The sequence below is a fragment of the Oncorhynchus masou genome, chromosome 30, assembly GCF_036934945.1.
Source record: "Oncorhynchus masou masou isolate Uvic2021 chromosome 30, UVic_Omas_1.1, whole genome shotgun sequence".
Taxonomy (NCBI): Eukaryota; Metazoa; Chordata; class Actinopteri; order Salmoniformes; family Salmonidae; genus Oncorhynchus; species Oncorhynchus masou.
Genome location: NC_088241.1, coordinates 18,030,481 through 18,041,337, shown reverse-complemented (window position 1 = coordinate 18,041,337; position 10,857 = coordinate 18,030,481).

Sequence of the window (10,857 nt, the reverse complement as noted above, 5' to 3'; positions counted from 1 at the left end):
CTAACGTGTCCCCTTTTCAGTGTGTGTTGTGGTACCAGCCGGTCCTGGCACCATGGCATCTGAGCCAGACCGAGGCTCCTGCGGTGGAGGAATGGGTACAGCGCTCCAAGGAGACCTGGAGGGCTGTCCAGGAATCTCTACAACAGGCGAGTGGATGGCAGAAGAGGAGTGCTGACCGCCACCGCAGTGAGGCCCCCGTGTTTGTACCGGGGGACAGGGTCTGGCTCTCGACCCGAAACCTACCCCTCCGCTTGCCCTGCCGGAAGCTGGGTCTGCAGTGTGTAGGGCCCTTTAAAGTCCTGAGGAGAATAAATGAGGTGCGTTATCGATTACAACTCCCTTCCTATTATCGTATTAACCCCTCGTTTCATGTGTCTCTCCTCAGGCCGGTGGTAGCTGGTCCCCTGCAGGACAGTGAGGTGCCGGAGGTCCCTCCCCCCCCCCTCTGGACATCGAGGGGTCCCCGGCGTATACGATCTGGGCCATTCTGGACTCAAGACGCTGGGTGAGGGGCCTGCAGTACCTTCTGGACTGGGAGGGGTACGGTCCGGAGGAGAGGTGCTGGGTACCGGTAGGGACATCTTGGATCCATCCATGTTGAGGGATTTCCATCGCCTCCATCTGGATCGCCCTGCACCTCGTCCTCCGGGGTGACCTCGAGGCCGGTGTCGGCGCGCTGCGGGAGCCGCGGGTCAGGGGGGGGGGTACTGTCACGAGTCCGACCGAGGGTGGCTTCCCTTCCCGGTCGGGTGGCGCTCGGCGGACGTTGTCACCGGCCTATTAGCTGCCACTGATTGTCTTTCCTCCCCCTCCTTGTATGTTTATTGGTAGCACTTGTTTGTGATGATTAGTTGGGCTTCTTTAGACAGCCGGCCCGCCCGTTTGTTGTGCGGGATTAATCATTTGAAACCTTCGGCTCAGTAGTAGAGGAACGTGTTTGTTCCTGGTCGTGCATTTTTCAGTTGTACATTTTTCATTCCCTGTGTTTGGGGCCGTTATTATTGTGAGCACCCTGTGGTGCGTTGGTGCAATTAAAGAGCACAGCCTTGCACTCTCTGTCTCCTGCGTTTGACTCCACACCCACAACACCTGGAGCATTACAGAGATTCTTCAGCCACCCTTTGCACACTCTTGGCATTCTCTCAACCAGCTTCATGAGGTAGTCACCTGGAATTACTTTCAATTTACAGGTGTGCCTTGTTAAAAGTTCATTTGTGGAATTTATTTCCTTCTTAATGCGTTTGAGACAATTAGTTGTGTTGTGACAAGGTAGGGTTGGTATACAGAAAATAGCCCTATTTGGTAAAAGACCAAGTCCATATTATGACAAGAACAGCTCAAATAAGCAAAGAGAAATGACAGACCATCATTACTTTAAGACATAAAGATTAGTCAATATGGAACATTTTAAGAACTTTGAAAGTTTCTTCAAGTACAGTAACAAAAACCATCAAGCACTTTGACGAAACTAGCTCTCGTGAGAACCGCCAACAGGAAAGGAAGACCCAGAGTTACCTCTGCTGCAGAGGATAAGTTCATTAGAGTTATCAGCCTCAGAAATCGGCAATTAACTGCACCTCAGATTGCAGCCCAAATAAATGCTTCACAGAGTTCAAGTAATGACAATCACACCATTTGCTCTGCCAACTGTTCAGAGGAGACTGTGTGAATGAGACCTTCATTGTCGAACTGCTGCGAAGAAACCACTACTAAAGGACACCAATAAGAGACTTGCTTGGGCCAAGAAACATGAGCAATGGACATTAGACCACTGGAAATCTGTCCTTTGATCTGATGAGTCCAAATTGGAGATTTGTGGTTCCAACCGTTGTGTCTTTGTGAGACGCAGAGTAGGTGAACGGATGATCGCCGCATGTGTGGTTCCCACCGTGAAGCATGGAGGAGGAGGTGTGATGGTTATTTGCTGGTGACACTATCTGTGATTTATTTTAAATTATTTAGAAGGCAGACTTAACCAGCATGGCTACCACAGCATTCTGCAGCGATACGCCATCCCATCTGGTTTGTGCTTAGTGGGACTATAATTTGTTTTTCAACAGGACAATGACCCAATACACACCTCCAGGCTGTGTAAAGGCTATTTTACCAAGAAGGAGAGTGATGGAGTGCTGCATCAGATGACCTGGCCTCCACAATCACCCGACCTCAACACAATTGAGATGGTTTGGGATGAGTTGGACCGCAGAGTAAAGGAAATGCAGCCAACAAATGTGGAAACTCCTTCAGGAATGCTGGAAAAGCATTCCGCATGAAGCTGGTTGAGAGAATGCCAAGAGTGTGTAAAGCTGTCATCAAGGCAAAGGGTGGCTACTTTGAAGAATCTAAAATATATTTAGATTTGTTTAACACTTTTTTGGTTACTGCATGATTCCATATGTGCTATTTCATAGTTTTGATGTCTTCACATGTAGATAATAGTAAAAATACACACACACACACACACACACACACACACACACACACACACACACACACACACACTGCATTCAGCCGCCTTACCAGTGAAAGTGCTTTTCTCCGCTTCCTTTGAGTTCAAAGTAAATGAATAAAATGTGTCGAACCGCGGGAGGAAGTGGTTTCCAGACCGCCTCGGCATGTTGGAGCTCACAGAGACATGTTTACAGCAGCTGTGTGCGTGCATGTGTGTGTGGAAACGTAGGGGTCCTATGACAAACAGACAGACAGACAGAGGTAGAGGGCGCGATAGCCGAGCAGCCTCTTCAGAGGAAACCACAGCTCAGATGTTTCTCTGTGTCACTATATTCAGCAGTAATTGTGATTGAAGACCAAGTCTTTGCTGGAAGAAGCTGACATCATACAGGCCATACGTTTCCCTGAAAAGGGAAATTGCTAACTGCATTGTAAGAACTCTAACACTGAAACATTGCTAGCTGTCCTCTTCTCTGGAAGAGGTTAACACTAATGTTAATACTAAATTACAAGAAAGGGGCCAACAAAAATGCTCTTTCTTTGGCGGTTCACAGGCGGCTAATTGTAAGTGTCTCTTGGGGAACTTGATCAAGGGCCAAGAATGTAGGTAAAATGGGCTATATGAAACATGACCTCATACTTCCCACACTTGATTTGATTCATTTACACTTCAAATAGACTTATTGAACACACTCATTCACTCAATTAATGATACTCTAATGGTCAATACAAATAGCCCTGATGTATAATTAACATTAACTACTTAGCATTGTCACTCTGATCAATCCACAACTTAGCACTAACTGTCCATCTCACACACTCAGAAGCAATTCACAACTTTCACTCACTTGTTGTCAGAGCCTAACCAGTTAACACATACACAATACCCCTCACAGCTTGAGCAGTGGAGGGAACTGTTAACCCCCGCCTCAAACACACGCACACACACACACACACACACACACACACACACACACACACACACACACACACACACACACACACACACACAATCACTCCCACTCAAACAGTTATTCAAAAACCAGTCTCCGACACACAGTGACCAAGTGGAGCAGAAATAAGCGGAAGGGGGACAAGTGTCAAAGACTGGCTGGAAAGTGGGTCACAGTAGGGTGTCTTTACGTCCTCACGGCCAAACACGCCAGTGAAAAGAACAAGTCCAACTGACCTACCTAATGAAGTGTAATACAAACAGACTCAATTTGTTATAAAAAACATACACATTAGGGTTGCAAACTACAACAGACTTAGAAAATGTATTGTTTTCTAAAAACAGTTTTAAAAATAATTTTATTCAGGGATAATATTTTTTTTAAATGAATACAGTGCATTCCAAAAGTATTCAGACCCCTTGACTTTTTCAAAATGTTTGTTACGTTACAGCCTTATTCAAAAATAGATTAAATTGTTTTTTTCCTTCATCAATCTACACACAATAGCCAATTATGTCAATTTTGTAAATATATTAAAAATAAAAAGTATTCAGACCCTTTACTCAGTACTTTGTTGAAGCACCTTTGACAGCGATTACAGCCTCGAGTCTTCTTGGCTATGACGCTACAAGCTTGGCACACCTATATTTGGGAAGTTTCTCCCATTGTTCTCTGCAGATCCTCTCAAGCTCTGTCAGGTTGGATGGGGAGCGTTGCTGCACAGCTATTTTCAGGACTCTCCAGAGATGTTCAATCAAGGTTCAAGTCCAGGCTCTGGCTGGGCCAGTCAAGGACATTCAAAGATTTGTCCTGAATCCACTCCTGTGTTGTCTTGGCTGTGTGCTTAGGGCCGTTGTCCTGTTGAAAGGTGAACCTTCGCACCAGTCTGAGGTCCTGAGCTCTCTAAAGCAGGTTTTCATCAAGGATCTCTACTTTTCTCCGTTCATCTTTCCCTCGATCCTGATGAGTCTTCCAATCCCTGCCACTGAAAAACATCCCCACATCATGATGCTGCCAGGTTTCCTCCAGACGTGGCGCTTGGCATTCAGGCCAAAGAGTTCAATCTTGGTTTCATCAGACCAGAGAATCTTGTATCTTTGGAAAACTCCAAGCGGGCTGTCATGTGCCTTTTACTGAGGAGTGGCTTCCGTTTGGCCACTCTACCATTAAGGCCTAATTGGTGGAGTGCTGCAGAGATGGTTGTCCTTCTGGAAGTTTTCTCATCTCCACAGAGGAACTCTGGATCTCTGTTAGTGTGACCATCAGGTTCTTGGCCTCCCTGACCAAGGCCCTTCTCCCCCATTTGCTCAGTTTGGCTGGACAGCTCTAGGAAGAGACTTGTTGTTTCCAAACTCCTTCCATTTAAGAATGATGGAGGCCACTGTGTTCTTGGGGACCTTAAATGCTGCAAAAAATGTTTTGGTACCCTTCCTAAGATCTGTGCCTCAACATAATCCTGTCTCAGAGCTCTACGGACAATTCTTTTGATGGCTGGGTCAACTACATAGACAGGTGTGTGCCTTTCCAAATCATGTCCAGTCAATTTAATTTACCACATGTGGACTTGAATCAAGTTGTAGAAACATCTCAAGGATGATCAATGGAAACAGGATTCACCTGAGCTCAATTTCTAGTCTCATAGCAAAGAGTGTGAGTACCGATGTAAATAAGGTATTTCTGTTTTTTAAATTTTTTAAAAATGTCTAAAAACCTGTTTTTGCTTCATCATTATGGGGTATTGTGTGTAGATTGATGAAGAACAGTTTTTATTTTATCAATTTTAAAATAAGGCTGTAACGTAACAACATGTGTAAAAAGTTAAAGGGTCTGATTACTTTCCAAATGCACTGTAGATTTACTGTTCCCTAGGAGATAAAGTCCAAACCCTACACACATACTGATTAAAACAATTCAGTCACTCCAAACTGGCTCTCCCAGGGGGGTGAGTCTGAAAGGACTCCTGGTAGTTCTATGGCAGTTTAATTACATCATGACAACAGCCAGTGATTATGATTAATAAACGATAAATCAATGATTGAGGGAATAGGCGCGTGTGTGTGTGTGTGTGTGTGTGTGTGTGTGTGTGTGTGTGTGTGTGTGTGTGTGTGTGTGTGTGTGTGTGTGTGTGTGTGTGTGTGTGTGTGTGTGTGTGTGTGTGTGTGTGTGGCTAGATTGAGTGACCACTCATTAGGGGTTAAAGGGAGCCTTTGTCCAGGCCATGCTGATTAAGCTGGACTGGTGGCAGCAGCTCCCCTCCACCTGCCATAACCCAACTCCAACTCATCCATCACTCACTTGACCTGGCCAGAGAAAGGCCTACAGCCCCAGACCAAGCAACATCACCAGCCAAGAGTTGGATATCAGTCAGAGTGCCAGCCTTAGACCAATTCCAAATCCCAGCCCCTAGCCCTGCCTACCTTAGCCACTAGCCCTGCCTACCTTAGCCACTAGCCCTGCCTACCTTAGCCCCTAACCCTGATATTTGCCCATCCTAAACCCCAGCGAGTACCTGACCCCAGTCCAGACTTAGTATGTGAGGCTCAAACTGCCCTGCCTTAGACCCATCTACACCCCAAGCCCCTGCTCTAGCCCCTATCCCAGCCACCCCAGACAGGCCAAAGATGCTTAGCCACCACCCGCTACATGCAACAACCCATCAGCCCACCTGTCCTGCTCCAGTTTAATTTCATTGCCTTTAGCTGCAATTTAAAAAAAAAATCAATAACCATAATCAGCGGCGTCCTCCCAGCCCCACGCCACAGATGGCAGCTATACATCTGAATCAGATTAATAACTGGATTATTACCGACATGCAGTCTGAATTAAAGCCTACATAATTGTTTTAATTAGGTCAAAAGACAATAGGACAGGGCTATATCCTCTTAATACGTAGGAGACTCATAAAGATGCGGAGACAAAGTGGTGAAAGTAAATCTCTGTCTGTCGATCATATGGAGCATCACAGTTTGCTATTCATTATATATTCTAGTATCTCTAAATTATTGATGTATTGGAGTAAACAATGGGGGTATCCGGCAAACAGAAAATGTTTCCTAGAAAATTAGGAAATTAGTATTGCTGTAGGCTTAAGTGATATAGACTGAGTGTACAAAACATTAAGGATACCTTCCTTATATTGTGTTGCCCCCCCCCCCCCCTTTGCCCTCAGAAGAGCCTCAATTTGTCGGGGCATGGACGCTACATGGTGTTGAAAGCGTTCCACAGGGATGCTGGCCCATGTTGACTCCTATGCTTCCCACAGTTTTGTCAAGTTGGCTGGATGTCCTTTGGGTGGTGGACCATTCTTGATACACACAGGTAACTGTGTGAAAAACCCAGTAGCGTTGCAGTTCTTGACACAAACCGGTGCCCCTGACAGCTACTACCATATCCCATTCAAAGGCACTTAAATCTTTTGTCTTGCTCATTCACCCTCTGAATGGCACACACACACAATCCATGTCTCAATTGTCTCAAGGCTTAAACATCCTTCTTTAACCTGTCTCCTCCCCTTCATCTGCACTGATTGAATTGGATTTAACAAGTGACATCAATAAGAAAACATACACTACATCTTCTTCCAAAATCATGAGCATTAATATGTATTTTGACCTGCCTTTGCTGCTATAACACCCTCCACTCCTCTGGGAAGGCTTTCCACTAGATGTTGGAACATAGCTGTGGGGACTTGCATCCATTCAGCCACAAGACCATTAGTGAGGTTGGGCACTGATGTTGGGTGATTGGGCCTGACTCGCAGTCGGCATTCCAATTCAACACAAAGGTCTTCGATGGGGTTGAGGTCAGGGCTCTGTGCAGGCCAGTCAAGTTCTTCCACACCAATCTTGTCAAACCATTTCTGTATGGACCTCGCTTTGTGCATGGGGGCATTGTCATGTTGAAACAGGAATGGGCGTTCCCCAAACTGTTGCCACAAAGTTGGAAGGACAGAATCGTGTAGAATGTCATTGTATTCTGTAGCGTTAAGATTTCCCTTCACTGGAACTAAGGGGCCTAGCCAGAACCATGAAAAACAGCCCCAGACCCTTATTCCTCCTCCACCAAACCTTACGGTTGGTACTATGCATTCGGGCAGGTAGCATTCTCTTGGCATCTGCAAAACCCAAAATCATCCGTTGGACTGCCAGAGAGTGAAGCGTGGTTCATCACTCTAGAGAACCCGTTTCCACTGCTCCAGAGTCCAATGGCGGAAAGCTTGACACCACTCCAGCCGACGCTTGGCATTGTGCATGGTAATCTTAGGCTTGTGTGTGGCTGCTTGGCCATGGAAACCCATTTTATGAAGCTCCTGACTAACAGTTTTCTGACATTTCTTCCAGAGGCAGTTTGGAACTCGGTAGGTCCCGTTCTGTGAGCTTGTGTGGCCTACCACTTTGCGGCTGAGCCGTTGTTGCTCCTAGATGTTTCCACTTCATAATAACAGCACTCACAGTTGATCGGGGAAGCTCTAGCATGGCAGAAAGAACTGAATTGTTGGAAAGGTGGCATCCTATGATGGTGCCACGTTGAAAGTCACTGAGTTCATTCTACTGACAATGTTTAACTATGGAGATTGCATGGCTGTGTGCTCGATTTTATACACCTGTCAGCAACCGGTGTGGCTGAAATAGCCGAATCCACTAATTTGAAGGGGTGTCCAGCTTTCACCTGGAGTCACCTGGGCAGTCTATGTCATGGAAAGAGTCGTTGTCCTTAATGTTTTGTACACTCAGTGTATACAAAGTTAGAGGAAAAAGTTTGCAAATATTTAACAAATTCTAAAAAACCTGCTGTATAGCATAACATAATAATAGTTTACCTTATATAACCAGGAATGTCAATAGATTGTATTTACGCAGCATATTTCACTATATAAAACAATCCTGAATAGGTTTATCGGTCTCATTCAGTGCGTGTCGAAAGCAGGTCTTTAGAGCGCAATCCGATCGCTGGACTTAGTTCAGGTGTGATCTGATACTAGTGGAGTTCAGTGGCTTTTCACACCCGGATCACTGATCTCTTATCAGTTCCTAGTCACAAGAAAAGACACAGTAGCACTTTGTAACACAAACCCACTGACCTCCTAGCATTGAAATGTTAAATTGCTTTATTGTCGTTATATTTTCCCATTCACTCATTTGCACACACACACACGCCTCATTGTTGCTGTCGGGTCATTCCACCTCAAGAAGCATAAGAACGAGGATTTCGACACCCATCATTTCAGATTGTTCTGAAATTGTTTCTGTTGTTAGAAACAGGTAAGATGATCTTTCCTTCCACATTGTTTTGTTGAAATATAATTTGATCTCTGAGAAATGAAGCTAATTGATTGCATACAAATTGGCTATTTTATTTTATAGCTTTCATATAATATTCAAGAAATATAGTACCTATCATCCGATTTGGACCAAACTTTTTTCTAACATTGAGTTAGACAAGGAATCCAAGGAAATAGTCAAAAGCCACTTCCAGACCACCACGCTAATCCCACCCCAACAACAAGCTCAAAGTATTGTTTCTTCATCCTATGTAATGTACTACCAGAGAATTTGGGGTTTTCTTCCCCCATTTGTCATTGAAGTTGTTAGGTTTATGTCCCATCCCACATGCTGATATTGTCAGGTTCTGATCACTAGGTGGCGCTGTTCCTGCTATTAGATTATGTTAAAGGATAGTTTAACCAAATTACAAAATGACATAATTGTTTCCTTGCCTTGTAAGCAGGACAATGACAAGGTATGACAGCAATTCATGCTTTGGTTATGTTGTCCGCTGTTTCAAATGCTAACTTTTTAACAATTAATTATCCCTTTAACACCTAATAGCAGAAACAACACCATCGAGTGGCCAGAACCTGGTAATATGAGGATGTAGGATGGGACATATACCTAACAACTTAGATGACTAATTTCTCTTTACAGGGAGGAAAAAACATCACCAAATTAAATGAGAATAGATTACATAGGAGGAAGAAACAATATTCTGAGGCGCTGCTCAATACTACTTGTCAAACATAAAGAACTGATACTGTATATTTGTTGTTGGGGTGGGATTGGCGTGGTTTGTGGGGGTCCGTGATTTGTGGGGGGTCCATGGTTTGTGGGGGGTCCGTGGTTTGTGGGGGGTCTGTGGTTTGTGGGGGGTCCGTGGTTTGTGGGGGGTCCGTGGCTGGCTTTTGACCATTTATTTGGATTCCTCATGTCTTACTCATTTTTAGAAAAAAGTTGGTCCAAATTAGTTGTTGGGTACTATATTTATTGAATATTATATATATATTTTCAATGTAAGCTTTATTTAACATGCAAGTCAGATTCTCATTTACAATAACGGCCTACACGAATCCTATCAATTAAAATTGACAATTTGGGTTTAATGCATGGGCGCAACTTTCACTGGGAAGGGGGGGCATGTCCCCCCACATGCTGAAATTGCATTTTTGTCCCCACCAGTTTTATCATTGCAATGTAATACAAAATGAGGCAACGGTGTGCTTTAGGACCAAGTAGATGCCTCCAAGTGTCGGATAGGCTGTTTGGAGTGTTTATCCGACTGCATTTAAAAAAGACAGATGATGTCCCCCCCACTTCTAAAGTCAAAGGTGCGCCCCTAGTGTAATCAATTAGCTACATTTTTCAGTGATCAAATTATATTTCAACAAAATAATGTTGAAGGAATGCTAATCTTATCTGTTTACTACAGAAACGATTTCAGAATAATCTGAGATGGTGGGTGTCATGGCTTGCTGAAATGTCCAGGAACGATTTTGTCAGCAAGTTTCTTTCTTACACACACACGCACGCACACACACGCACACACACACACACACAAACACTCACACACACGCAACACACACGCACACACACACACAAAACACTCACACACACACACACACGCACACACATCTCTCTTTCACACACATCTCTCTGTTCAGGCAAGGTCATGTTTTTTCATTGACAAGAAGAAACAGACAAAAATAAAGAGAGAGAGAGAGTGACATACATTATGTAACAAAACGGTGTTACTCAGCTCTGTGGTTTTGTGTGATAATCTTGTGGGACACATTTCCCTCAACACCTGACAAAATGTTGTCATCTGCAGACTGCAGTTTCTCTCATAAAGATACACAAAGACAGCACTCACCACTCACTTACACACAGTTATAAGCCCACTAAGATTCAGATATATCAGATACACACAAACCCACTGACACACACACACACACACACACACAGAGTTGAGCTGGGGCGTGTGGCTGCCTTTGTGGGTGAATCCCAGCTTGGCTCAGCTTTGCCTCGCTGGCAGCCTGCCAAGCTAAATATTTCTCCTGGACGAGAATGTACACACACTCACAGCTCAGCACCAAGCTGCGATAAAGCAAAGGGCTTCCCTCGAGCCAACTAGGTGTGTGTGCATGTGTGTGTGTGGGAGAGAGAGAGAGCGAGAGAGAGAG